Source organism: Enhydra lutris, unplaced genomic scaffold (assembly GCF_002288905.1).
Source record: "Enhydra lutris kenyoni isolate GAN:26980312 unplaced genomic scaffold, ASM228890v2 scaffoldscaffold112, whole genome shotgun sequence".
NCBI lineage: Eukaryota > Metazoa > Chordata > Mammalia > Carnivora > Mustelidae > Enhydra > Enhydra lutris.
Window position 1 is genome coordinate 450038 of NW_019154196.1, and position 25598 is coordinate 475635.

Genomic DNA, 25598 nt, shown 5'->3' on the forward strand with positions numbered 1-25598 from the left:
ATCATTTATTTTACTATGGAGAAGCTTTTTAGTTTGATGCTGTCCCACTTGTTAATTCTTGACTGCATTGCTTGTGATTGTGGTATCTTATCCATAAAGTCATTGTCAGTATCAATGTGAAGAAACTATTCCCCTGTTTTCTTCCAGAAATTTTGGGTTTTTAAGCCCAACATTTAAGTCTTTGTTTTGAATTATTTTTGTGGGTGGTGTAAGAGAAGGAACTGATTCTTTTTTCCCTTTTATTTATTTATTTTTATTCATTTTGCCTGTTAATATCCAGTATTCCTAGGACCATTTATTGAAGGAGACAGTCTTTTCTCCATTGGATGTTCTTAGCTTCCTTGTCAAATATTAGTTGACAATATATACATGGGTTTATTTCTGGGCTCTCAATTCTGTCTCTTGGATCTAAGTATGTTTTGATGCTAGGATCATATTCATATATTCGTAACCTAATTTAAAATCTAATTTGAAATCAGAATAATATCTCTAGCTTTGTATCTCTCTCTGGATTACTTTGAATATTTGGGTTCTTGTGGGTCAATGCAAATTTTATGTTTTTTTTTTCTATTTCTGTTAAATATGCTATTAACATTTCGATAGATATTACATTGATTATGTAGCTTTTTTTGGCCAGTATGGATATTTTGACAATATTAACTCTTTTGGCTCAAACATATAGGATGCCTTTCCATTTATTTTTGTCTTCTTGACCATTATCTCTTAGTTCTCAGTGTATAGATTGTTCATCTCCTAATTAATTTACTTATTTTTGACACTCTTGGAAACTGAATCGTTTTCTTTAATACATTTTTATATTGTTCAGTTTAAGTGTAGGGAATTGACTGTTTTTTGTATGTTGACTTGTATCTTGTCACTTGCCTGAATTTATTTATTACTTCCAACAGATTCCACTTATCTTTAGGATTTTCTCTATATAAGATCATTCCATGGAGAACTGGGGAAATGGCAACAGAGTTGGAGGGCCCTGGGCTTGCCTTGTCATATGAATTATCAAATCTTCCTAAATACCCCAGACATTAGCCTAAAGACTGGCAGAACAAACTCCGCAACTATAGGTAGAGAACAGGTCACATTGAAGAAGGTAGAAATCATGGAAGAATAGGTTAGGGAGAGAAAGTATCATGGCCTTTTCAGTCAGGAGGAAGCCATAGTAGTCAAGAAGGGCAAGAGATGAATAGCACACAGGGCAGCATATGGGGACAATGAATCTCTATAACAGTTGGCTTGGAAATTGAGGTTCTAGTAGTTCTTGCAAACAGCAGGGCATAAAATGTGGGATATAAATGGTTAGCTTGCTTGGATCCGGGACAGCTCATAAAGCATTAGGGCTGCTCTTGCACAAAAGGCAGGGAAACTGTATAGAAACTTACAGTGCAGAAATAGCAATATGAAGATTGTCTGGAGCACTGAGTGGGGAGATTATTTACTCATTTCAAAGCTAATCCAGACAGATAGCATTCACGGAGAGATCCATCTGGGAAAAAAGAAACTGGTGGAACCACCACTCCCAGTCATGTTTGCTTTATCCCCAACATGGTGAAACCCTTATCCTAGAAGACTGGCTCAACCCACTGCAAACACTGCATCTTCCAGCTCAAGAGCTTTGCAGAACCTATTTTTTGGCAGTGATGGTGACAGGTCTTATTTCACAAGCAGATGAGAGCACATCTAGTTAAGATGAGCCACATTCCAGCCATGGACCAAATGCTGTCCAAACAGGCAAAGAGAGCCTCTGTAGATGATTGGTATGAAGGATAAAGCAGCCATGACACAACAGCAGAGCACACACAGCACAGAATGGAGACAATCTCAGAATATTCCAGGTCCTGGGGAACCAAGGGCCCTACACAGCAGGGTACTATAGAGTTTCTTTTTTATAACTCCATTACCCTCAAGAACAGGAGACAGGATGACTTTCCTAAAACACAAAAACAGATACTGAGATGTAGATAAAATGAGAAGTTAGAGAAATTTATCCCAAATGAAAGAACAGCACAACTCCATAACCAGAGATCTAAGGGAAAGAGATATATGTAGCATTCCTGATGGAGAATTTAAAGGATCACAGGTATACTCACTGGACTTGAGAAAAGAGTGGAAAATATGAGAAAAACCTTTAGTACAGATGTAGAAAGTAACATAGCAAAGATAATGTGCACAGTAAATGAAATGAGTAACATTTGGAAAGTAACATGATAGAAAGAACAACAAGCTGGAAGAAGCAGAGGAAGCAATTAATAACCTAGAAGAGAGAGTGATGGACAGTAATCAAGCTGAACAAAAAAGAGAAAAATTAAAAAAAAATAAAAGGGCTCCTGGGTGGCTAGTCAATTAAGCATCTGCCATTGGCTCAGATCATGATCTCAGGGCTCTGAGATCAGGCCACACATTGGACTCCTTGCTTAGCAGGGAGCCAGTTTCTTCCTCTCCCATTCCCCCTGCATGTGCCATCTCTCTCTCTCCCTTTCTTTCTGTTAAATAAATAAATAAATAAATAATATTTTAAAAAGAGAGAGAAAAAACATAATTATGCCAAATAATAGACATAAGGAATTTAGGGACTCCATAAAATATAATAACATTCATGTTATAAGAGTGCCAGAAGAAGAAGAAAGAAAATGGGGCATTATATTTATTTAAAGAAATAATAGCGGAAAACTTCCCTAATCTAGGGAACAAAACAGATACCTAGATCCAGGAAACACAGAGAACCCATATCAAATAAACAAAAGAAGACCCATACCTAGACATATTGTAATTAAATTTGCAAAATACAATGATAAAGAAAAAAAATCGTAAGTAGCAAGATAAGAGAAGACATGAACTTACAAGAATAAAAGCATGTCTGGCAGTAAATTTTTCAACAGAAAATTTACAAGACAGAAAGGTATGGTAGTCTATTCAAAGTTCTGAAGAGGAAAAAAAATAACAAACTTTCAGCCATTAATCCTCTATATAGCAAGGCTATCATTCAGAATACAAAGAGTGATAATTTCCCAAAGAAACAAAAAGGAAAGAAATTCATGACTGCTTAAACAGCTCTGCAAGAAATATTAAAGAAGACACTGAATGGAAAGAAGAAAGCAAAGTGATGGTATAAACGTAGGAAACACAAAAGTAATAAAAGGAAAATATCTGTAAAAATCCAGTCAAGAAACATAAAATAAAAGTAAATAAAATACAGTACCATATACTTAAAACATGGGGAGAGGGGTGGTGGGCATGCCTGGCTGGCTCAGTCTATAGAGTGTTGACTCTTTAAAAAAAAATTATTTATTTACTTTTTAATTTCTTTCCAGGGTTGCAGAATTCATTGTTTATGCACCACACCCAGTGCTCAAAGCAATACATGCCCTCCTTAATACCCACCACAGGGCTCACCAAACCTCCCAACCCCCTTCCCTCCAGTTTGTTTCTCAGAGTCCACAGTCTCTCATGGCCCACCTCCAATTTCCCCCAACTCACTTCTCTCCATCTCCTCATGTCCTCCATGTTAATCCTTATGCTCCACAAATAAGCGAAACCATTTGATAATTGACTCTTTCTGCTTGACTTATTTCACTCAGCATAATCTCTTCCAGTCCCATCCATGTTGATACAAAAGTTGGGTATTCATCCTTTCTGATGGGGGCATAATACTCCATAGTGTACATGGACCACATCTTCCTTACCCATTCGTCCATTGAAGGGCATCTTGGTTCTTTCCACAGTTTGGCGACTGTGGCCATTGTTGCTATGAACATTGGGGTACATTTGGTCCTTCATTTTACTACATGTGTATCTTTGGGGCTAATACCCAATAGTGCAATTGCAGAGTCATAGGGAAGCTCTATTTTTAATTTCTCCACACTGTTTTACAAAATGGCTGCACCAACTTGCTTTCTCACCAACAGTGTAAAAGGGTTCCCCTTTCTCCACATCCTCTCCAACACATGTTTCCTGTCTTGTTAATTTTGGTCATTCTAACAGGTGCAAGATGGTATCTCAATGTGGTTTTGATTTGAATCTCCCTGATGGCTAGTGATAATGAACATTTTTTCATGTGTCTGTTAGCCATTTGTTTGTCCTCTTTGGAGAAGTATCTGTCCATGCCTTCTGCCCATTTTTGGACGTGATTATCTGTTTTGTGTGTGTTGAGTTTGAGGAGTTCTTTATGGATCCTGAATATCAGCTCTTTGTAGTGTCATTTGAGAATATCTTCTCCCATTCCGTGGTTGCCTCTTTGTTTTGTTGCAGAAGCTTCTGATCTTGATGAGGTGCCAAAGTTCATTTTTTGCTTTTGTTTCCTTTGCCTTTAGAGACATATCTTGAAAGAAGTTGCTGTTGCTGATGTTGAAGAGGTTACTACCCATGTTCTCCTCTAGGATTCTGATATATTCCTGCCTTACATTGAGGTCTTTTATTCAGTTCGAGTTTATCTTTGTGTGTAGTGTAAGAGAATGGCCAAGTTTCATTCTTCTACACATAGTTGTTCAATTTTCCCAGCACCATTTATTGAAGAGACTGTCTTTTTTCCACTGTATTTTTTTTTCCTGCTCTGTTGAAGATTATTTGACCATAGAGTTGTGGGTCCATATCTGGGCTCTCTACTCTGTTCCACTGGTCTATGTGTCTGTTTTTGTGCCAGTACCCGGTTGTCTTGGTGATCACAGCTTTGTGTAAAGCATGAAATCAGACAACCTGAGGCCCCCAGTTCTGTTCTTCTTTTTGAACATTTCCTTGGTAATTCGGGGTCTCTTCTCCTTCCATACAAATTTTAGAATTGTTTGTTCCAGTTCTTTGAATCAGTAAGATCAAAAACAATTGGCCAAACTAACCTTAAAGAAAAGAGAGAGGACACAAATTAATAAAATTATGATTGAAAAGGGAGAGATCACGACTAACACCAAGGAAATAAAAACAATCATTAGAAATTATTATCAACAGTTATATGCCAGTAAATTAAGCAACCTAGACAAAATGGATGCATTCCTGGAAAACTATAAACTTCCAAAACTGAATCAGAAAGAAATTGACAATCTGAATAGACCAATATCTAGTAACAAGATTGAAGAAGTGATCAAAAACCTCCCAATAAAAGATGACAGCACCTGATGGATTCCCTGGAGAATTCTACCAAAATTCAAAAAAGAAATAATACCTATTCTCCTGAAGCTGTTTCAAAAAAATTGAAGCAAAAGGGAAACTTCCAGGCTCTTTTTATGAAGCCAGCATTACACTGATCACCAAACCAGAAAAAGACCCCATCACAGAGAAGAATTTCAGACCAACATCCTGATGAATATGGATACCAAGATTCTCAACAAGATCCTAGCTAATAGGATCCAACAGTACCGTAAAAAGATTATCCTCCATGACCTGGTGGGATTTATCCCTAGGATGCAAGTGTGGTTCAACATTAGCAATTCAATGTGATAGAACAAGTCAATTAGAGAAGAGAGAAGAACCACATGGTTCTCTCAATTGATGCAGGGGAAAAAAAAAAAAAAAAGCATTTGACAATAAGCATCCATTCCTGACTAAAACGCTTCAAAGTATAAGGACAGACAGAATGTTCTCAACTTCATAAAATCTATCTATGAAAAACCCAGAGTGAATATCATTCATTGGGGAAAAGCTGACAGCCTTCCCTTTGAGATCAGAAACATGACAAGAATGCCCACTCTCACCACTCTTGTTCAACATAGTATTAGAAGTGCTAGCAACAGCAACCAGGCAACAAAAAGAAGTAAAATGTATTCAAATTGGCAAAGAAGAAGTCAAACTCTCTCTCTTCGCAGATGACATGCTACTTTGGAAAACCCGAAAGACTCCACCCCCAAACTACTAGAACTCATAGAGCAATTCAGTAATGTGGCAGGATACAAAGTCAATGTACAGAAATCAGTGACTTTCTTATACACTAACAATGAAAATACAGAAAATGAAATTAGAGAATCGATTCCATTTACTCTAGCACCGAGAACAATAAGATACCTGGGAATAAACCTAGCCAAAGAGTTAAAGGATCTGTACTCAAGGAACTACAGAACACTCATGAAAGAAATTGAAGAAGACACAAAAAGATGGAAGACAATTCCATGCTCATGGGTCAGAAGAATAAACTTTGTTAAAATATCTATAATGTCTAGAGCAATCTGTACTTTCAATTCCATTCTGATCGGTATTTTTCATATATCTTTTCTCTTTATTTTGAACAATCTCAAGTTGCCAACTCTTCATTTTTTTGGAATCTTTCTATTGTGTGTTTTCCTTTTGCATATATTTCTACTGTTATGCTTATTCTTCCCTTCCACCTTATATTTTTGGAGATATTTTGCTGAATTTTTCCCATTATACAGATAAACATTTATCTCTGATTTTTAGCACTTTTCTCCATATATTATGTATATGTAATTCTTTATATTCTTTGTTACACATATTTTTATCAAGTTAGTTAGCTTACTGAAGTGTACCAAAAACAGGAAAATGGACTTTAAAAATGGTTTTTTGTAAAATACACATATTTATAAAAAAAAAAGTATATCACCAGCACTACAGAAGCATCATGTATGCCTTCTAAAAATCACTGAACACCAATCCTCTCCAAAGGCGTATTTTCATAAATAACAAAAAATAATAGAATTATATTTCTCATGTTTAAATGTACATTAATAGAAAGATACACCATGCATCCCCCCTTTTCTGGACTCTTTGGGTAAATATTATATTTGTGAGAATCATCCATGTTTTTAGTGTAGTAGTTTCATTATTTGCATTATTTTAGACTAGCACCTACCACTACTCTAAACAGGAAAAACACACAAGTTAATGAAAAAAGATATATATTTTTTCCATTTTACTTTATTTTCTCAGTGTTCCATGATTCATTGTTTATGCACAACATCCAGTGCTCCATGCAATACCTGCGCTCCTTAATACCTACCACAAGGCTCACCCATCACCTCAATTCCCCTTCCAAAACCCTCAGTTTGTTTCTCAGAGTTCACAGTCTCTGGTGCTTTGTTTCCCCTCTGGTTTCCCCCATTTTGGTTTTCCTTTCCTTCTAGTGTCCTCCATGCTCTTCCTTATGACCCACAAGTAAGTGAAACCTTATGACAATTGACTTTCTCTGCTTGAATTCTTTCACACAGCATAATCATCTCCAGTCCCATCCATGTTGATGCAAAAGTTGGGTATTCATCCTTTCTGAAGGAAGCATAATACTCCATAGCATATATGGGCCATATCTTCTTCATCCACTCATCTGTTAAGGCTCTTTCCACGTCATGATCTTGGCTCTTTCCACAGTTTCTTGATTGTGGCCATTGCTGCTATGAATATTGGGGTACCTATGGCCTTTTTTTTGCAGTGCATCTGTATCGTTGTGTGAATACCCAGTACTGCAAATGCAGGGTCATAGGGTAGCTCTATTTTTAATTTTTTAAGGAATCTCCATGCTGTATTCCAAAGTGGCTGCACCAATTTGTATTTACACCAACAGTGTAAGACTGTTCCTCAATATAGCCTGATACTGGCACAAAAACAGACACATAGACCAGTGGAAAGAGAGTAGAGTGTCCAGATATGGACCCTCAACTCTATGGTCAAATAATCTTTGACAAAACAGGAAAAAATTCCGGTGGAAAAAAGACAGTCTCTTCAATAAATGGTGCTGGGAGAATGGGACAGCTGTGTATAGAGCTATGAAACTCAACCATTCTCTTAAACCATGCAGAAAGATAAACTCGAAATGGATGAAAGACCTCAACATGAGGCAGGAATCTATCAAAATCCTAGAGGAGAACATAGGCAGTAACCTCTTTGACACTGGCCACAGCAGTTTCTTTTAAGACACGTCTCCAAAGGCAAAGGAAACAAAAGTGAAAATGAACTTTTGGAACTTTCTCAAGATCAAAAGCTTCTGCATAGCAAAGAAACATCAACAAAACAAAGAGGCAACTCACAGAAAGGGAAAAGGTATTCACAAATGACACTACAGACAAAGGGCTGATATCCAAGATCTATAAAGAACTCCTCAAACTCAACACCCCAAAAAACAAATAATGTTAAAAAATGGGCAGAAGACAGGGACAGATACTTCTCCAAAGAGGACATGCAAATGACTAACAGACACATGAAAAAATGCTCATGATTATTAGCCATCAGGGAAATTCAAATCAAAACCACATTGAGATACCACTTTATACCAGTTAGAATGGCCAAAATTAGCAAGTCAAGAAACAACAAATGTTGGCAAAGATGTGGGGGGAAAAAAGATTTTTAAAAATATTTTATTTATTTATTTATTTGTCAGAAAGAGAGAGAGCACAAGCAGGGTGCGTGGCAGGCAGAGAGAGAAGCAGTTTCCCTGCTGAGAGAGGACCCTGATGGGGGACGCAATCCTTGGACGCCAGGATCATGACCTGAGCTAAAGGCAGACACTTAACTCTCTGAGGCATGCAGGCATCCCTCAAAAAAATTTTAAACATTTCTATAGCCACATTAAATAAGAATAAAGAAAAAGTGAAATTATTTAGGTGTATTTTATTTGCTCCAATATACCCAAATTTTGGCATTTGAATATGTAACCATTACAAAGATTTTACTGATATTTTACATTATTTTTACATATGACATTTTAGAAATTTAGTGTAAACTTTACACTGGTAGTAAATCTCAATTCTGAATGGCCACAGTTTAAATTCTCAATAGTTTTATGAAGCTGGTCTGTGCAACACTGTACATTGTAAATGTTAAGGGTGTCCTTTGCTCAAACCATAACACAATTTATGTATACATCTGATTATTTTTTATATTTATGGAGATCTAATATACAAAAACCTGCACATAATTAATGTATATAATTGAATGAGTTCATGCATATGACATGGATATGTTTATTACTAGGATTGTGGTAATGGTAACACAAGTGTATATATTTGAATATTGATATCTATTTAGGATTTTTACAGTTTGAGACTGTTAGAATAAATGGTGTTATCAACAGTCATATCTGTCTCAGTGCACATCAAAATCATAATTTTTTTCATGTTCAAATTTAATAGATGTTGCCAAATATATTCCACAGTTCTGCCAGTTTTGTTTCTAATATTATCAGTGGATTACTGGTGGTATTTAAGCTAGAGTACCTGCTAAAATGTCTTATTAAAATACATAGTTTAAGGGTGCCTGGGTGGCTCAGTTCATTAAGTGTTTGCCTTCAGCTCAGGTCATGACCCCAGGATCCTGGGGTTGAGTCCCACATCCAGCTCCTTGATCAGCAGGGAGTCTGCTTCTGCTGCTCCCTTTATCCCTCCCCTGATTCATGCTCTCCCTCTGTCTCTCTCTCTCTCAAATAAATAAAATATTTTTAAAAATATTTAAAAGATTATATTATAACATATAATATTATACTCTGGTATAATAATTGAAAACAATTATTTCAGAATGAAAATAATTCCTTAGGAAAGGAACTTAACAAACTCCCTGTTTAACTTGAAAAGAAAGTATAGAAAAAGATAAATAATTTTGAATAAATGAATATTCATCATCATATATTTTATTTAGACATAAAAAACTAAAGGTATGGAACTCTGAAGTAAGACAACCAATAAAAGACCCCTAGCAGACTTTAGCAGAATTAAAATATTTGCCTGTAGAAAATATTAAGCTACTCACCAGACACATGTAATAATGTTAGTGGCAGTAGAGCTATTAATCAGAGAAGGATAACATCATGAATCATACACACACACACACACACACACACACACACACACACATTATGGGAATACATCAACTTAAATGTTTGAAATATTTTCCATTTATCTCACTTCATTTGAATTTCCCAACTATTCCATTGTTTATAGACATAGTTAAGTCACATTAAGTTCTTCTTAAATAGAAAAAAAAGTGAATTAAATTAAATTAAGAATTAAATTAAATTAGTAAATTAAATTAAGTTTAAATCACTATCCTTTGATGTAACCCAATATTTGGGTCAAAACAATAATCCAAGTGAGGAATTTGCTGCCTCTGGAACCAAAAAAGGTGTATCAGGTACTGTACTTCATTCTTTGTTCTGAGACGGCATGATGTGGTAATTTGTCCTGTACACTGAATATTCCATTATTCTTGGTTAACTTACAACATTCTATAAACTTTATATTGCAGATTCTAAAACTTTTTTATAGTTTTTTTTTAATTTAAATTCAATTATTTAGCATATAGTGTATTACAAGTTTCAGAGGCAGAGTTCAGTGATTCATCAGTCTTATATAATTCTCACTGCTTATTAACTTACATGATCTCTTTAATTTATATAGACAAGTTACCATATCCTCCCATCCCCCTTGCTTCCAGTAGCCCTGTTTGTTTCCTATAGTTAAAGAGTCTCACATGGTTTGTCTCCACCTCTGATATCTCTGATATTGGCTTGTTTTATTTTCCCTCCCTTCCACTATGATCCTCTGTTTTGTTTCTTAAATTCCACATATGAGTGAGATCATATGATAATTACCTTTCTCTGATTAACTTATTTCACTTAGCATAATACCCTCTACTTCCATCCACATTGTTGAAAATGGCAAGATTTCATATTTTTGATGGTTGTGTAGTATTCCATTGAATACACACACACACACATACCACTCTTTCTTATCCATTCATTTATCAACGGACATCTGGGTTATTTCCATAGTTTGGCTACTACAGACATTTTTGCTACAAACATTGGACTGCAGGTGTCCCTTTGGATCATTACATTTTTACCTTTGTGGTAAGTACCTAGTAGAGCAATTGCTGAGTTCAACTTTTGAGGAACCTCCATGCTGTTTTCCAGAGTGGCTACAACAGCTTGCATTCCCACCAACAGTGTAAGACGGTTCCCATTTCTCCACATCTTCACCAAAATCTTCCATTTCCTTACTTGATAATGTTATCCATTCTGACTGGTATGAGGTGGTAACTCCTTGTGGTTTTGATTTGTAAATCCCTAATGCCAAATGATGTCGAGCTATTTTTATGTGTCTGTTGGCCATCTGGATGTATTCTTTGGAGAAATGTCTTTTCATATCTTCTGTCCATTTCTTGTTTGGATTATTTGTTTTTGGGTGTTAGGTTGTATAAGTTCTGTATAGATTTTTTATACTAGCCCTTTATCTGGTAAGACATTTGTATATATACTCTCCCATTCTATTGGTTGTCTTTTGGTTTTGTCAACTGTTTCCTTTGCTGTGCAAATCTTTTTATCTAATAAAATCACAATAGTTCATTTTTGCCTTTGTTTCCCTTAGCCATGGAGACACGTCTAGAAGAAATTGCTGCAGCAGGGGTCACAGAGGTTGTTACCTATGTCAATGGTATTTTGATAGGGAATGCATTAAATGTATAGATTACCCTGAGTAGCAGAGAGATTTTAAAACATTTATTCTTCCAATCCATGAGCGGAGGATGTTTTTTCACTTCTTTGTGTCTTAAATTGCTTTCATAAGTGTTCTACAGTTTCTACAGTATGGATTATTTACACATTTGATTGGGTTTATTCCTAGGTATCTTCTGGTTTTTGGTGCAGTTGTAAATGTGATTGATTCTTTAATGTCTCTTTCTTCTGTCTTATTGTTAGTGTATAGAAATACAACTGATTTCAATGCATTGATTTTATACCCTGCCATGTGGATGAATTGTTGTATGAATTCCAGCAATTTTGGAGTGGGGTCTTTTGGGTTTTCCACATAAAGTGTGAGAGATTAACTTCTTTGCCAATTTAAATTTTATATATATATATATATATATATATATATATATAATTTATTATATTATAATTATATTATATATATAATTATATTATATAATGTAATTTTATTATAATATATAATGTTATATATTATAACATTATAATATATAATGTTGTCTGATTGCTGAAGCTAAGACTTCTAGTACTAAGTTGAACATTAGTTGTGAGGTGGGCATCCCTGTCATGTCCCTGACCTTACAGAGAAAAGCCCTCAACATTTCCCATTAAATAATGATATTTGCTGTGGGGTTTTTGTAGGTGGCTTTTATGATATTGAGGTATGTTCCCTCTATACACTCTGAAGAGTTTTAATCAAGAAAGAGTGCAATACTTTATCAAATGCTTTTAATGCATCCATTGAGAGAATCACATGCTCCTTGTCCTTTCTTATGCTACTGTGATGTATCACATTCATTGATTTTTGAATGTTGAACCATCCTTGCACTTCAGGAATTACTCCCACTTGATCAGGATGAAAAATCCTTTTAATGAAGTGTTGGACATATTGGCTAGTATCTTCGTGAGCATTTGGCATCCATGTTCATTAGCAATATTGGTCTGTAGTTCTCCTTTTTGATAGTGTTTTTGGCTTTGGGATCAAGGTAATGCAGGCCTCACAGAAAAAGCTTGAAAGTTTTGCTTCCATTTCTATTTTTTGAAACAGCTTCAATAGAAGAGGAATTATTTCTTCATTAAATGTTTGGTAGAATCCCATGGGAAGCCACCTGGCCCTGGAATCTTTTTTTTTTTTTTTTTTTTTTTCCTTCGAGGTTTTTAATTACTGCTTTAACTTCCTTGCTGGTTTTAGGTCTGTTAAGGTTTTCTATTTCTTCCTGTTTCAGTCTTGGTAGTTTATGTTTCCAGGAATGCATCTATTTCTCCCAACTGCCTAATTTGTTTGCATATAGTTGCTCATAATATGTTCTTAAAATTGTATTTCTTGTTGTTGGTCATGATCTCTCCTCTCTCATTCATGATTTTATTAATTTGGTTTCTTTCTCTTTTCTTTTTGATAAGTCTAGTTAGGAGTTGATCAATTTTATTATTTCATTCAAAGAACCAGCTAGTTTCATTGGTCAATTCTACTGTTCTTGTAGTCGTTATTCTATTGATATCTTCTCTAATCTATATTATTTCTCTTCTCCTGCTTGGTTTAGGCTTTATTTTCTTTCCTTTCTCTAACTCTGTTAGGTGTAAGGTTAGCTTGTGTATTTGAGATTTTTCTAAGTTTTTGAGAAAGCCTTGTAGTGTAATGAAAAAAATGGGGAGACCAGCCCATTTATTGATAAGGATTTTGGGGAAATAGTACCTAATATATAGCAATGACTGGAGTGACCATAAAGAATTGCAAGATTCTTGTATTTTTAATTTTTTAATTATTTTTAAAAATACTTATGTATTTATTTGACAAAGTGAGAGAACACAAGCAGGAGAAAGAGCAGAAGGAGAGTGAGAAGCAGACTCACCACTGAGCAGGGAGTCCAGGACTCAATTCCATGACACTGGTATCATGACCTGATATGCAGGAAGACACTTAACCAAATGAGTCACCCTGCATCCCAAGATTTCTATACTTTTTGATCAGAAAAAGAATCAAAACCAATTACTGCCAGACACAAAGATTTTATTATTTAGGAATTATGAGTTACACAATATAAATATGAAATTGATGATAAAAGTAGAAGTTTATGAAGTATTTATTTAACACTTAAACTGTTCATATATGTTGTTTATACTTTTTCTCTTTTCTTTACTTGCATATCAATATTAGACTGCTAGTTAGTAAAGACAACATTTTAACTTTGAAAATATTTGTTCAAAGCTACATAAAATTACATATTTATATGAATAAGGCTAAATTGCCTTCCTGAAAGACTACAGCAACTCACAGTTCCACCAAAGAACAAAAAAAAAAAAACACTTATTTTCCCATATTACAGCATTCATATTTACAAGAAAAATTAAGGCATAAAAATGTTACCTTTAAACTCTATGTAAATTAGAAATCTAGATGATTATCATGAGAATTTTACTGTAATGGTAATCTCCACTTCCTATCCTTATCAAATCTTGTATGGTTAGTCTGAATACACAAAATTTTATTTAATATTTTTAGTCCTGGAGAATGTATGGCTATAGATACAATATCATATAGATATATGATATTATATTCATAACAGCCCTGTATTTATTTTCTAATTTTAATTTTCATTTTATTTTTATTATGTTCAATTATAAGACATATAATACATCAAAAACATTAGTTTTTGATGTAGTGTTCCACAATTCATATGTTGCCTTCTTTTTAAATTAAAAAAATCATTAGTGGGAAAAAAAAAGAAGTGATAAATGGTACTTTGGATAATCACCCTTAATATCTTCCTAATTTAGAGTAGATAGGGTAACACTTTCCTGCCCCAACTTCAATTAACCCTCAAATCAGTCAACAATATGTGATGTGAAGTATTTCCTTAATAATAGTAAATCTGCATTTGAGTAAAATGTATACACTAAACACATTAAAGAGATAAAACTGCCCTCCTCACTCCAGAACTGTTGCACAGCCAAAGCATTACATACTTAGTGGGAGTTGCAGTCAAAGACTCAGGACCCAGGGGCACCTGGGTGTCTCAATGTGTTAAAACCTCAGCCTTTGGCCCAGAGCATGATCCCAGGGTCCTGGGATTGAGCTCTGCATTGGGATCTCTGCTTGGCAGGGAGCCTGCTTCCCCCTCTCTCTGCCTGCCTCTCTGCCTACTTGTGATCTCTGTCTGTGAATTAAAAAAAAAAATACATTAAAGCCCCGCATGGGCTCTCTGCTCAGCAGGAAGCCTGCTTCTCTTCCTCTCTGTCTGCCTCTCTGCCTACTTGTCATCTTTCTCTGTCAAATAAATAAATAAAATCTTAAAAAAAAAAGACTCAGGAACCATTGGCTAATAATGAGATTATATATTTCATTTATTAGATCTGGTGGCACTTTAATTACTAATTCTATTTATCAGAGGTCCTCTTCAGGTGGCTCTTCCAAGACTTCCTTACAGCAAAGGAAAGGGGGAACTTTAAGACACTGTTCCATACTCTGACTCAATGCCAGGCATTTTTACATTCCTAGCATTTTACTCTTACCACACCCCCAAACCCTAGACTCCATAAAATAATTTCTAACAGTTAAATAATTTGGGGAGACAAGATGGCGGCGAAGTAGGAGGAGGCACCATTTTAACCTGAACCCTAAAGTGAACTGATTACCTACCAAAGAACTCTGATCACCCATGAAATCAGCCTGAGATCAGAATTATACACGTCTGGATCTCTACAGGGGAAGAAGACGCCAGTGGGCAGGTAAAGCAGAGTGGGAATGTCGGACTGATATCAGAAGATAAAAAAAGGGGGGAGGGAGCCACCAGAGGCAACCCATTGGAAAGTAATACCCCAATACGAGAGTGCCCTGCATCTGGGGACCAGCATTAACATGGAGTCTGGTGAAAGCACTCAAAAAGAGCAGAGGATTGTGGGGGGGATTGCAGGAATTGGGGCAGCTAGGGACATTGGCTTAAGTCCCCGGACCCAGGACAGCCTCCCCTGCTGCTGAGCCAGAGAGAGCTTGGCTGAGAAACCAGGTCTTGGTCCCTGAACCAACAACGTGCCCGAGAATGCATGGGGTCCACCTACTGTGAGGGGTTGGGAGCCTCGCCAGACAGCAGAACCCTGCACTGTGCTAACAGAGCCTGAGACACGAGCACCCCACACTCTCCCTGGAGAGAGATGTGCACAAGCCAGGCGCTCTTAGACACGGAAAGACCAGGCACTCCCAGCCCAGGCCAGCGGGAAAATCTCAGTGTGCGATCACTGCTTAGAACCTCTCTGGTGGTCTGGAGCTGCCAGGACAGCTGCCACTGCCATGGTTTTGGGCACAAGCAGGAGATCCTGTGTCCCCAGGGACCGCGACTCGGAACCTGTTCTGCCAGCAGCCAAGGGGGAATTTATATGGGCTCTGCAGCACCCACAGGGGAGCAGACTGAGGCTTCTCTCTGAGAGGGAGGTCGGGGTGCAGTTTGCTTTCCTCTAAACCTCGAAAAACCATCAAAAGCTGTCAAAACAAGAGAAAAGAAGTGAACAAACATAAAAACCTCCAGAGAACAAAAGCCTGAAAAGACCGGTTTCCTCAGAGCCCACCCCCTTGAGGGAGGCGGGAGGACTTAACTCAGGGAACATCATTGACTGGAAACCCACGTGGCAGGCCCCTCCCCCAGAAAACCATCCAGGAAAGAAAAAAAAAAAAAAAGACTACAAGAGAACAAGCACCACTACTTCATAGATACAACATATATTTTTAACTCATTCCCACTATTCTGGTTCATTTTTAAAAAATATTTTAAAATATTTTATTTATTTATTTGACAAGAGGAGAGAGATCACAAGTAGGCAGAGCAGCAGACAGAGAGGGAGAGGAGGAAGCAGGCACCCCACTGGGCAGAGAGCCCGATGTGGGGCTCGATACCTGGACCTTGAGATCATAACATGGGATGAAGGCAGAGGATTAACCCACTGAGCCACCCAGTCGCCCCCATTTTTTTTAATAAAGATAATTTTTTAACCTATTGACCATCACAGTGAGCTGTCCAGTACATCAAATTCCGTAATAACCTGCTAACCTGAACTTTTGGATACATATACCTGTGTTTTTTTCCATTTTTAACTGTCCTCACCCACACTGAGAATTTAAAACCACTCTCCCAATTTTTTCTTCCTCCAGTGTTTCTGTGTATTTGTGTTTGTCCTGATAGTGTATAAATCTTATACTTGGGGTTCTTTTTGACGAGTTTCTTCGTTTTTTTGCATATATATATATATATATATATGTATATATACATATATATAACATATATATATATTTCTCTTGTCATATACATTTTTTTCAATTTTTTAATTTCTTTTCAGCATAAGAGAATTCATTGTTTATGCACCACACTCAGTGCTCCATGCAATACATGCCCTCCAAAGTAATCTCTACATCCAACATGGGCTGTCATATACTTTTATCAGTCTTTTTGTCTGTTTTTGTTTGCATACTTCATAAATCTTACCTTGGGGCCCATTTGGGCTGAACCTTCTCTTTTATCTTCCCTTTCTTTCCTGTCTCTCTCTCTCTCTTTTTTCTTTTTCATTTCTTTTTCTCGTTTGGGTGGGGAATCCTGATTGCTCAGAAGCATCCCAGGCTGCACTTTGACTGCACCACGGTCAATACATCCAGCTACATCCATTCAGTCATCTCTCACCAAAATGACTAGGAGGAGGAATGCCCAACAGAAGAAAAATACAAAGGATGGGCCTTCTACAACAGAGCTAATGGCTATCAACATAGACAATATGTCGGAAAAGGAATTCAGGCTAACAAATATCCAGGCAATAGCTAGGTGGGAGAAAGCCATGGATGACAAAATGGAATTGATTAGAGAAGAACTGAAAGCCACCAGGGATGATGTTCACAATGTTAGGGCAGAACTGAAAGCCACCAGGGATGATGTTCACAATGCTCTCAATGACTTCCAAACTAATCTAAATTCCGTAAAGCTAGGGTAACTGAGACAGAAGATAGAATTAGTGATCTGGAGGACAAACAGATAAAGAGAAAAGACCAGGAGGAAGCCTGGAACAAACAGCTTAGAAGCCACGAAAACAGAATCAAGGAAATAAATGATACCATGAAAAGTTCCAACGTCAGAATTATTGGAATCCCTGAAGGGGAGGAGAAAGAAAGAAGTCTAGAAGATATAGTGGAACAAGTTCTCCATGAAAATTTTCCCAATCTCACGAATGGAACCAGCGTTCATGTACTAGAGGCAGAACGGTTTCCCCCAAAGATTATGGATTCTCGATGTCCTCGAGACACCTAATAGTAAGAATGAAGAATTATAATTGTAGGCAGAACCTCTTGAAAGCAGTTATGAGAAAGAAGCTCTTACACACAGAGGAAAGCCCATCAGAATAACGTCAGATCTGTTCACAGAGACCTGGCAAGCCAGAAAGGGCTGGCAAGATATATTCAGGGCACTAAATGAGAAGAACATGCAGCCAAAATACTTTATACAGCAAGACAGACATTCAAAATGGATGGAGAAATAAAGATTTTCCAAGACCAACAAGGCTTAAAAGAGTATGCAACCACCAAGCCGACACTGCAGAAAATATTAAGGGGGGTTCTATAAAAGAGGAAAAATCCTAAGAATAGCATTGGCAGAAATATAGAGAAAATCTACAGAAAGAAAGACTTCAAAGGTAACACGATGTCAATAAAAACGTATCTATCAATAATCATTCTCAATGTGAATGGCCTAAATGCGCTTACCAAATCACACAGGGTTGTAGATTCAATAAAATGACAGGACCAATCGATATGTTGTCTACAAGAGACCCAGTTTGAACCTAAAGATACACCCAGACTGAAAGTGAAGGGATGGAGAAGCATCTTTAATGCCAATGGGCCTCAAAAGAAGGCTCAGGTAGCGATACACATATCCGATAAATTAGATTTTAAACTAAAGACTGTAGTCAGAGATACAGAAAGACACTACATCATTCTTAAAGGGACTATCCACCAAGAAGATCTAACAATTGTAAAATTCTATGCCCCCATATGGGAGCAACCAATTACATAAGAAAACTATTAATCAAGATAAAGAGTCATATTGTTATGAATACAACAATAGTAGGAGATCTTAACACACCTCTCTCAGAAATAGACAGATCATCAAAGCAGAAAATCAATAAAGAAGAGCATTGAATGATACGTTGGACCAGATGGACCTCATAGATATATACAGAACATTGCACCCTAAAACAACAGAATACTCATTCTTCTCAAGTGCACATGGAACCTTCTCAAGAATAGACCACATACTGGGTCACAAATCAGGACTCAACCGATATCAAAAGACTGAGATTATTCCCTACACATTCTCAGATAACAATGCTTTGAAACTGGAGCTCTAATACAAGGAAAAGTTCAGAAGGAACTCAAACACTGGGAAGGTAAAGACCACCTTGCTTGAGAATGCTTGGATTAACCAGGAGATCAAAGAAGAACTGAAACAATTCATGGAAACCACTGAGAATGAAGACACTTCAGTCCAAATACTATGGGATACAGCAAAGGCTAAGGGGGAAATACATAGCCAAGCAAGTCACCCTTAAAAAAAATTAAAAAATCCAGAATACACCAGCTGTCTCTACAACTTAAAGAACTGGAGAATCAACCACAAATCAAACCAACCACACATAAGAAGGGAAATCATCAAGATTAGAGCTGAGATCAATGAGGTAGAAACCAGAAATACTAGAAACTAGAAGCTGGTTTTTTGAAAGAATCAATAAGATCAGAAAAACATTGGCCGCACTATTCCAAAAGAAAAGAGAGAAAGCCCAAATTCATAAAATTATGAATGAAAAGGGAGAGATCACAACTAATACCAAGGAAGTAGAAACAATCATCAGAAGTTATTAACAACAGCTATATGCCAATAAGCTAAGCAACCTAGATGAAATGGATGCATTCCTGGAAAACTATAAACTCCCAAAATTGAACCAGGAAGAATTTGACAACCTGAATAGACCAGTATCTAGTAACGAGATTGAAGCAATGATCAAAAAACTCCCAAAAAACCAGAGCCCAGGACCTGATGGATTCCCTGGGGAATTCTACCAAACTTTCAAAGAAGAAATATCACCTATTCTCCTGAAGTTGTTTCAAAAAATTGAAGCAGAAGGAAAACTTCCAGAATCTTCTATGAAGCCAGCATTACCCTGATCCCCAAAACAAGCAAAGACGACAACAAAAAGGAGAATTTCAGACCAATATCACTCATGATTATGGATGCTAAGATTGGCAAGAAGATCTTAGCAAACAGGATCCAACAGCACATTAAAAAGATTATCCACCATGACCAGGTGGGATTCATCCCTGGCTTACAAGGATGGTTCAACATTCACAAAACAATCAATGTGATAGAACAGATCAATAAGAGAAGAGAGAAGAACCACATGGTCCTCTCAATTGATGCAAAAAAAGCATTTGATAAAATCCAGCATCAATTACTGATTAAAAAGCTTCAAAGTATAGGGATAGAGGGAGCATACCCAAACTTCATAAAATCTATCTATGAAAGACCCACAGCAAATATCATCCTCAATGGGAAAAAGCTCACTGCCTTCCCGTTGAGATCAGGAACACGACAAGGATGTCCACTCTCACCACTCTTGTTCAAAATGGTATTAGAAGTCCTAGCAACAGCAATCAGACAACAAAGAGAAATAAAAGGTATCCAAATTGATAATGAAGATGTCAATCGCTCTCTCTTCCCAGATTACATGATTCTTTATATGGAAATCCCAAAAGATTCCACTCCCAAACTATTAGAACTCATACAGCAATTCAGCAACGTGGCAGGATACAAAGTCAATGTACAGAAATCAGTGACTTTCTTATTCAGTAACAATGAAAATACAGAAAGGGAAATTAGAGAATCGATTCCATTTACTATAGCACCAAGAACCATACGATACCTGGGAATTAACCTAACCAAAGAAGTAAAGGATCTGTACTCGAGGAACTATAGAACACTCATGAAAGAAATTGAAGAAGATACAAAAAGATGGAAGACAATTCCATGCTCTTGGATCAGAAGAATAAACATTGTTAAAATGTCTATACAGCCTACAGCAATCTATACTTTTAATGTCATTCCGATCAAAATTCCACCAGTATTTTTCAAAGGGCTGGAGCAAATAATCCAGAAATTTGTATGGAATCAGACAAGACCCCAGCTCGCTAAGGAAATATTGAAAAACAAAAATAAAACTGGGGGCATCATGTTACCTGATTTCAAGCTTTGCTACAAAGCTCTGATAACCAAGACAGCATGGTAGTGGCATAAAAACAGACACATAGACCAGTGGAATAGAGTAGAGAGCCCAGATATGGACCCTCCACTCTATGGGCAAATAATCTTCAACAAAACAGGAAAAAAACATACAGTGGAAAAAAGACAGCCTCTTCAATAAATGGTGCTGGGCAAACTAGACAGCTATATGTAGAAGAATGAAACTCGACCATTCTCTTACACCGTACACAAAGATAAACTCAAAATGGATAAAAGACCTCAACCTGAGACAGGAATCCATCAGAATCCTAGAGGAGAACATAGGCAGTAATCTCTTCAATATCAACCACAGCAACTTCTTTCAAGATACGTCTCCAAAGGCAAAGGAAACAGAAGCAAAAATGAACTTTTGGGTCTTCATCAAATCAAAAGCTTCTGCACAGCAAAGGAAATAGTCAACAAAACAAAGAGGCAAACCACAGAATGGGAGAAAATATTTGCAAATGACAGTACAGACAAAAGGTTGATATCCAGGATCTATAAAGAACTCCTCAAACTCAACACACACAAAACATATAATCATATCAAAAAATGGGCAGAAGATATGAACAGACACTTCTCCAATGAAGACATACAGATGTCTATCAGACACATGAAAAAATGTTCATTATCACTAGCCATCAGGGAGATTCAAATTAAAACCACATTGAGATACCACCTTATACCAGTTTGAATGGCCAAAATTAGCAAGACAGGAAACAACATGTTTTGGAGAGGATGTGGAGAAAGGGGAACCCTCTTACACTGTTGGTGGGAATGCACATTGGTGCAGCCACTTTTGAGAACAGTGTGGAGATTCCTCAAGAAATTGAAAATAGAGCAATTGCACTACTGGGTATTTACCCCAAGGATACAGATGTAGTGAAAAGAAGGGCCCTCTGTACCCCAATGTTCATAGAAGCAATGTCCATGGTCACCAAACTTTGGAAAGAACCAAGATGACCTTCAGGGAACTAATGGATAAGGAAGATGTGGTCCATATACACTATGGAGTATTATGCCTCCATCAGAAAGGATGAATACCCAACTTTTGTAGCAACATGGACGGGACTGGAAGAGATTATGCTGAGTGAAATAAGTCAAGCAGAGAGAGTCAATTATCATATGGTTTCACTTATTTATGGAGCATAACAAATAGCATGGAGGACAAGGGGAGATGGAGAGGAGAAGAGAGTTGAGGGAAATTGGATGGAGAGGTGAACCATGAGAGACTATGGACTCTGAAAAACAATCTGAGGGTTTTGAGGGGGCGGGGGTGGGAGGTTGGGTGAGCCAGGTGGTGGGTATTGGGGAGGTCACGGATTGCATGGAGCACTGGATGTGGTGCAAAAACAATGAATACTGTTACGCTGAAAAGAAATAAAAAAATTAAATAAATAAATAAATAAATAAATAAAAGTTAGATAACTCTGTAAATCATTAGGACATAACCAATGTTCTCACATCACTGACATGAAGAATTATTGTAACTACCTTGTTATGCTTTTTACAAATAGGAGTCTGAAAATTATGTGGCTGTGTGTGGTAGACAGAATCCTAAACATTCCCCATGATATATTTCTCCTGATATTGCTCCTATAATTAGGTTATTCTATAAAGAGAGAGTGAAGTGAGTGTACCAATGTAAATAAGATCCAAATCCAATGACTTCATGTTATCTAAGTTATATTATGTTGAATTGGCTTATCTTAACCAGTTGGTAGACCTTTAAAAGAGGACTTAGGCTTTTCCTTAGTTGACAGACTCTCCTGCTGGCCTTGAAGAAGTAAGGTAATGAGATTTTCAGGTACAAAGAAATGAGTTATTTCAAAAGCCATATGAGCTTGAAAGATGACTATGAGTCTTAGATGTAACTGCAGCCTCAGCCAACACCTGAATTGCCACCTTATGATACCTTAAGCAGAATACCCAGGTTAGTCATACCAGAATTCCTACATTTGTATCCTGGGACTTAATAAACATTTGTTATTTAGAGCTATTTGTGTTCACTTGTTTGAAGAAGGAAAAATAATTCAGTTTCATTTCATTCAGTTTCAAAACAATAGAGTTTTTTTTTAATTATGTTATATTGGTCACCATATAGTTCATCATTAGTTTTTCATGTAGTGTTCCATGATTCATTGTTTGCATATAACCCCCAGTGCTCCATGCAATCCATGCCTTTCTTAATACCCAGCACCAGGCTCACCCATCCCCCTACTCCCTTCCCTTCTAAAACCCTCCATTAATATCCTGGAGTCCATAGTCTCTCATGGTTTCTCTCCCACTCCTATTTTCTCCTGCTTTCATTTTCCCCTTCTCCTAATGTCCTCCATGCTATTACAAATAAGGGAAACCATTGATAATTGACTATCTTAGTTTGATTTATTTCTTAGCATAATCTCCTCCAGTCCCATCCAAGCTGATGCAAAAGTTGGGTATTCATCCTTTCTGATGGCTGAGTAATATTCCATTATGTATATGGACCACATCTTCTTTATCCATTCTTCTGTTGAAGGGCATCTTGACTCTTTCCACATTTTGGCTATTGTGGGACATTATTGCTATGAACATTGGGGTACATATGGTGCTACTTTTCACTACATCTGTATATTTGAGTTAAATACCCAGTAGTGCAATTGCGGGGTAATAGGGTAGATTTATTTTTAAATTTTTGAGGAAATTCCACACTGCTAGAGTTTTAAGAAAATAGTTAAAATTCAGATAGTGGTTGTTCCTCATAAAACAAAAGAATCCCCAAAACTGTACTACATTTCATATAAATATCATTACAATTCTATCTGTAGTGATGTTGCAAATGATATGTGATTTATAAAAAATATCCAGACTTCAAAAAATCTAAACTTTTCTATTTATAAAATTGATCACTTTTCCATATAATTATAGTACACAATCCCTATAATGATTAAGACCTTGTCCATTGCAAGACAGACTCAATATTCCTAATCATCAATCTGATGTCACTTTTCTCTCTCTAGGTAACCTATATTAATTTTTATAATAATCTCATAAATCTATAACTTTGTATATAATTAAGTTGTTCTTTCACTTAAAAAATGATCTATCCAAGGCACAATATTGGACACTGGAGAATGTTTTGATTGGCCAAATGTAAAACTACTACATAATTTAAAAAAAAAAGTTTATCAGTGCCCTCTTTTATCATAGTATTATGCAGTATTATGTTGGGCAAATATCTCTCTGTTATTAACTGATATTGCATAAGACAGACTATACATTGTGCATATTATCTTACAGCAAATATTTACTCATCGTCATACTCCAAAGTTTGCCTAACAAAAGAAATATAATATTTGAACAAAAAAAGCAGTTTTCCCCTTTTTAAATCTTGTGTACTTGTCTTTCAAATTATTGATACAAAGATAAGTAAATATTGGGTGCTGAATTGTACCAGTTGAATACATAAATTTCAGCATAAAGCAAAGAAGTAGAAAAAAGTTAATTAGGTAATTTGCTCTCCAGACTTGCTCTTCCCCAACACCTTCATGAATGACCTGGCCACTTTCTTGTAGGGGCTGTAGATGAGGGGATTCAGCATAGGAGTAAGGATGGTATAGAGGCTTATACAATCTTGTCCTGATTGGGGGAATGATCAGAAACAAGCCACATATATATAAATATGGGTGCTCCATCGTACATTCCTACCGCCATGAGGTGGAGGAAGAGGTGGCAAAAACTTTTTGGCAAACCTCTCCAGACCCTGTCTGAATTGTAGTCACAATAACATGAACATAGAAAGCAATTGGTTACTGCCACAGGAAAAAGAAGCATAATTACACAGCAAATAAACATTAACCTTTCAAGTAGCAATGTGTTAGTGCGTGAGAGAGTGAGAAGGGCAGGGACATCACAGAAAAAGTGGGGTATTTCTCAGGCACCACAATATGGGAAGAACAGTGCAACTGTAATGACAATTATGTCATCAAGAAAGCCAACAATCAATGAAGAAACAACCAAAACACAACACATTTTCTGGTTCATGAGCACTGAGTATCATAGTTGGTGACAAATGGCAACATAATGGTCATAGGCCATTGCAGTCAATAGGAAACATTCTGCTCCAAGCAGGGACACATAGAAGAATATCTGGGCTCCACAACCTGCCAGAGAGATGGACTTCCTGTCAGACAAGTAATTGAAAGCTGTCTTGGGTACAGTGGTGCAGATGAGCATGAGGTCCATGAGGAACAGTTGGTTGAGGAGGAAGTAGATGGGTGTATGAAGTTGGGTGACCAGGTAAATGAGGAGAAACATGAAAGTGTTTCCAATGTGAAGATGCTCAAGACCAGAGAGAAGAGGAAGATGTGGGTAGGGCTGTTACTGAAGATTTCTCAGCAGGATGAAGTCTGAGTTGAAAGTCTGATTCTCCCATTCCATGAAAAATATATTCACTCTAGAGAATATAACATGTGAAGAGGTCAAGACTGTGTTATGGAAACATCAAGGACTTCTAGCTTAAATCACCACACCTACATTTCTACATATGGAAAAAGTATTTCTCTAACCATATATTTATTTTAAATTTATAAACTAGGAATATTAAAGTTTATTGTTACCTTAATGTGATTAAAAAAATAAATGTAGATAACACATAAAATAAGTTTCATCATTAGAACATAAGAGGTTTCCCAAGTTGCATATAATCTAATTTTAGGAACTACTCAACCCAACTCAACTCGACTCAACTGGGTAATGTGGATTATCACTTCAGAAATATACTAAGAGTCACAAGAAGGCTCATAAATTGCTCAGAAGTCAATGAGATTTTCCACTGAACTTAGCATATCACCCTCAGATACTAATATAAATTTTGTCTACAAAAGTGTAGAAGGCACAGT

General features: G+C 36.7%; 1 pseudogene; it reads right to left on the minus strand.

Moving 5' to 3' along the window:
- Window positions 1–24202: 24202 nt before the first annotated feature.
- Window positions 24203–25137, minus strand: LOC111139638 (annotated as a pseudogene).
- Between the last annotated feature and the right edge of the window lie 461 nt (window positions 25138–25598).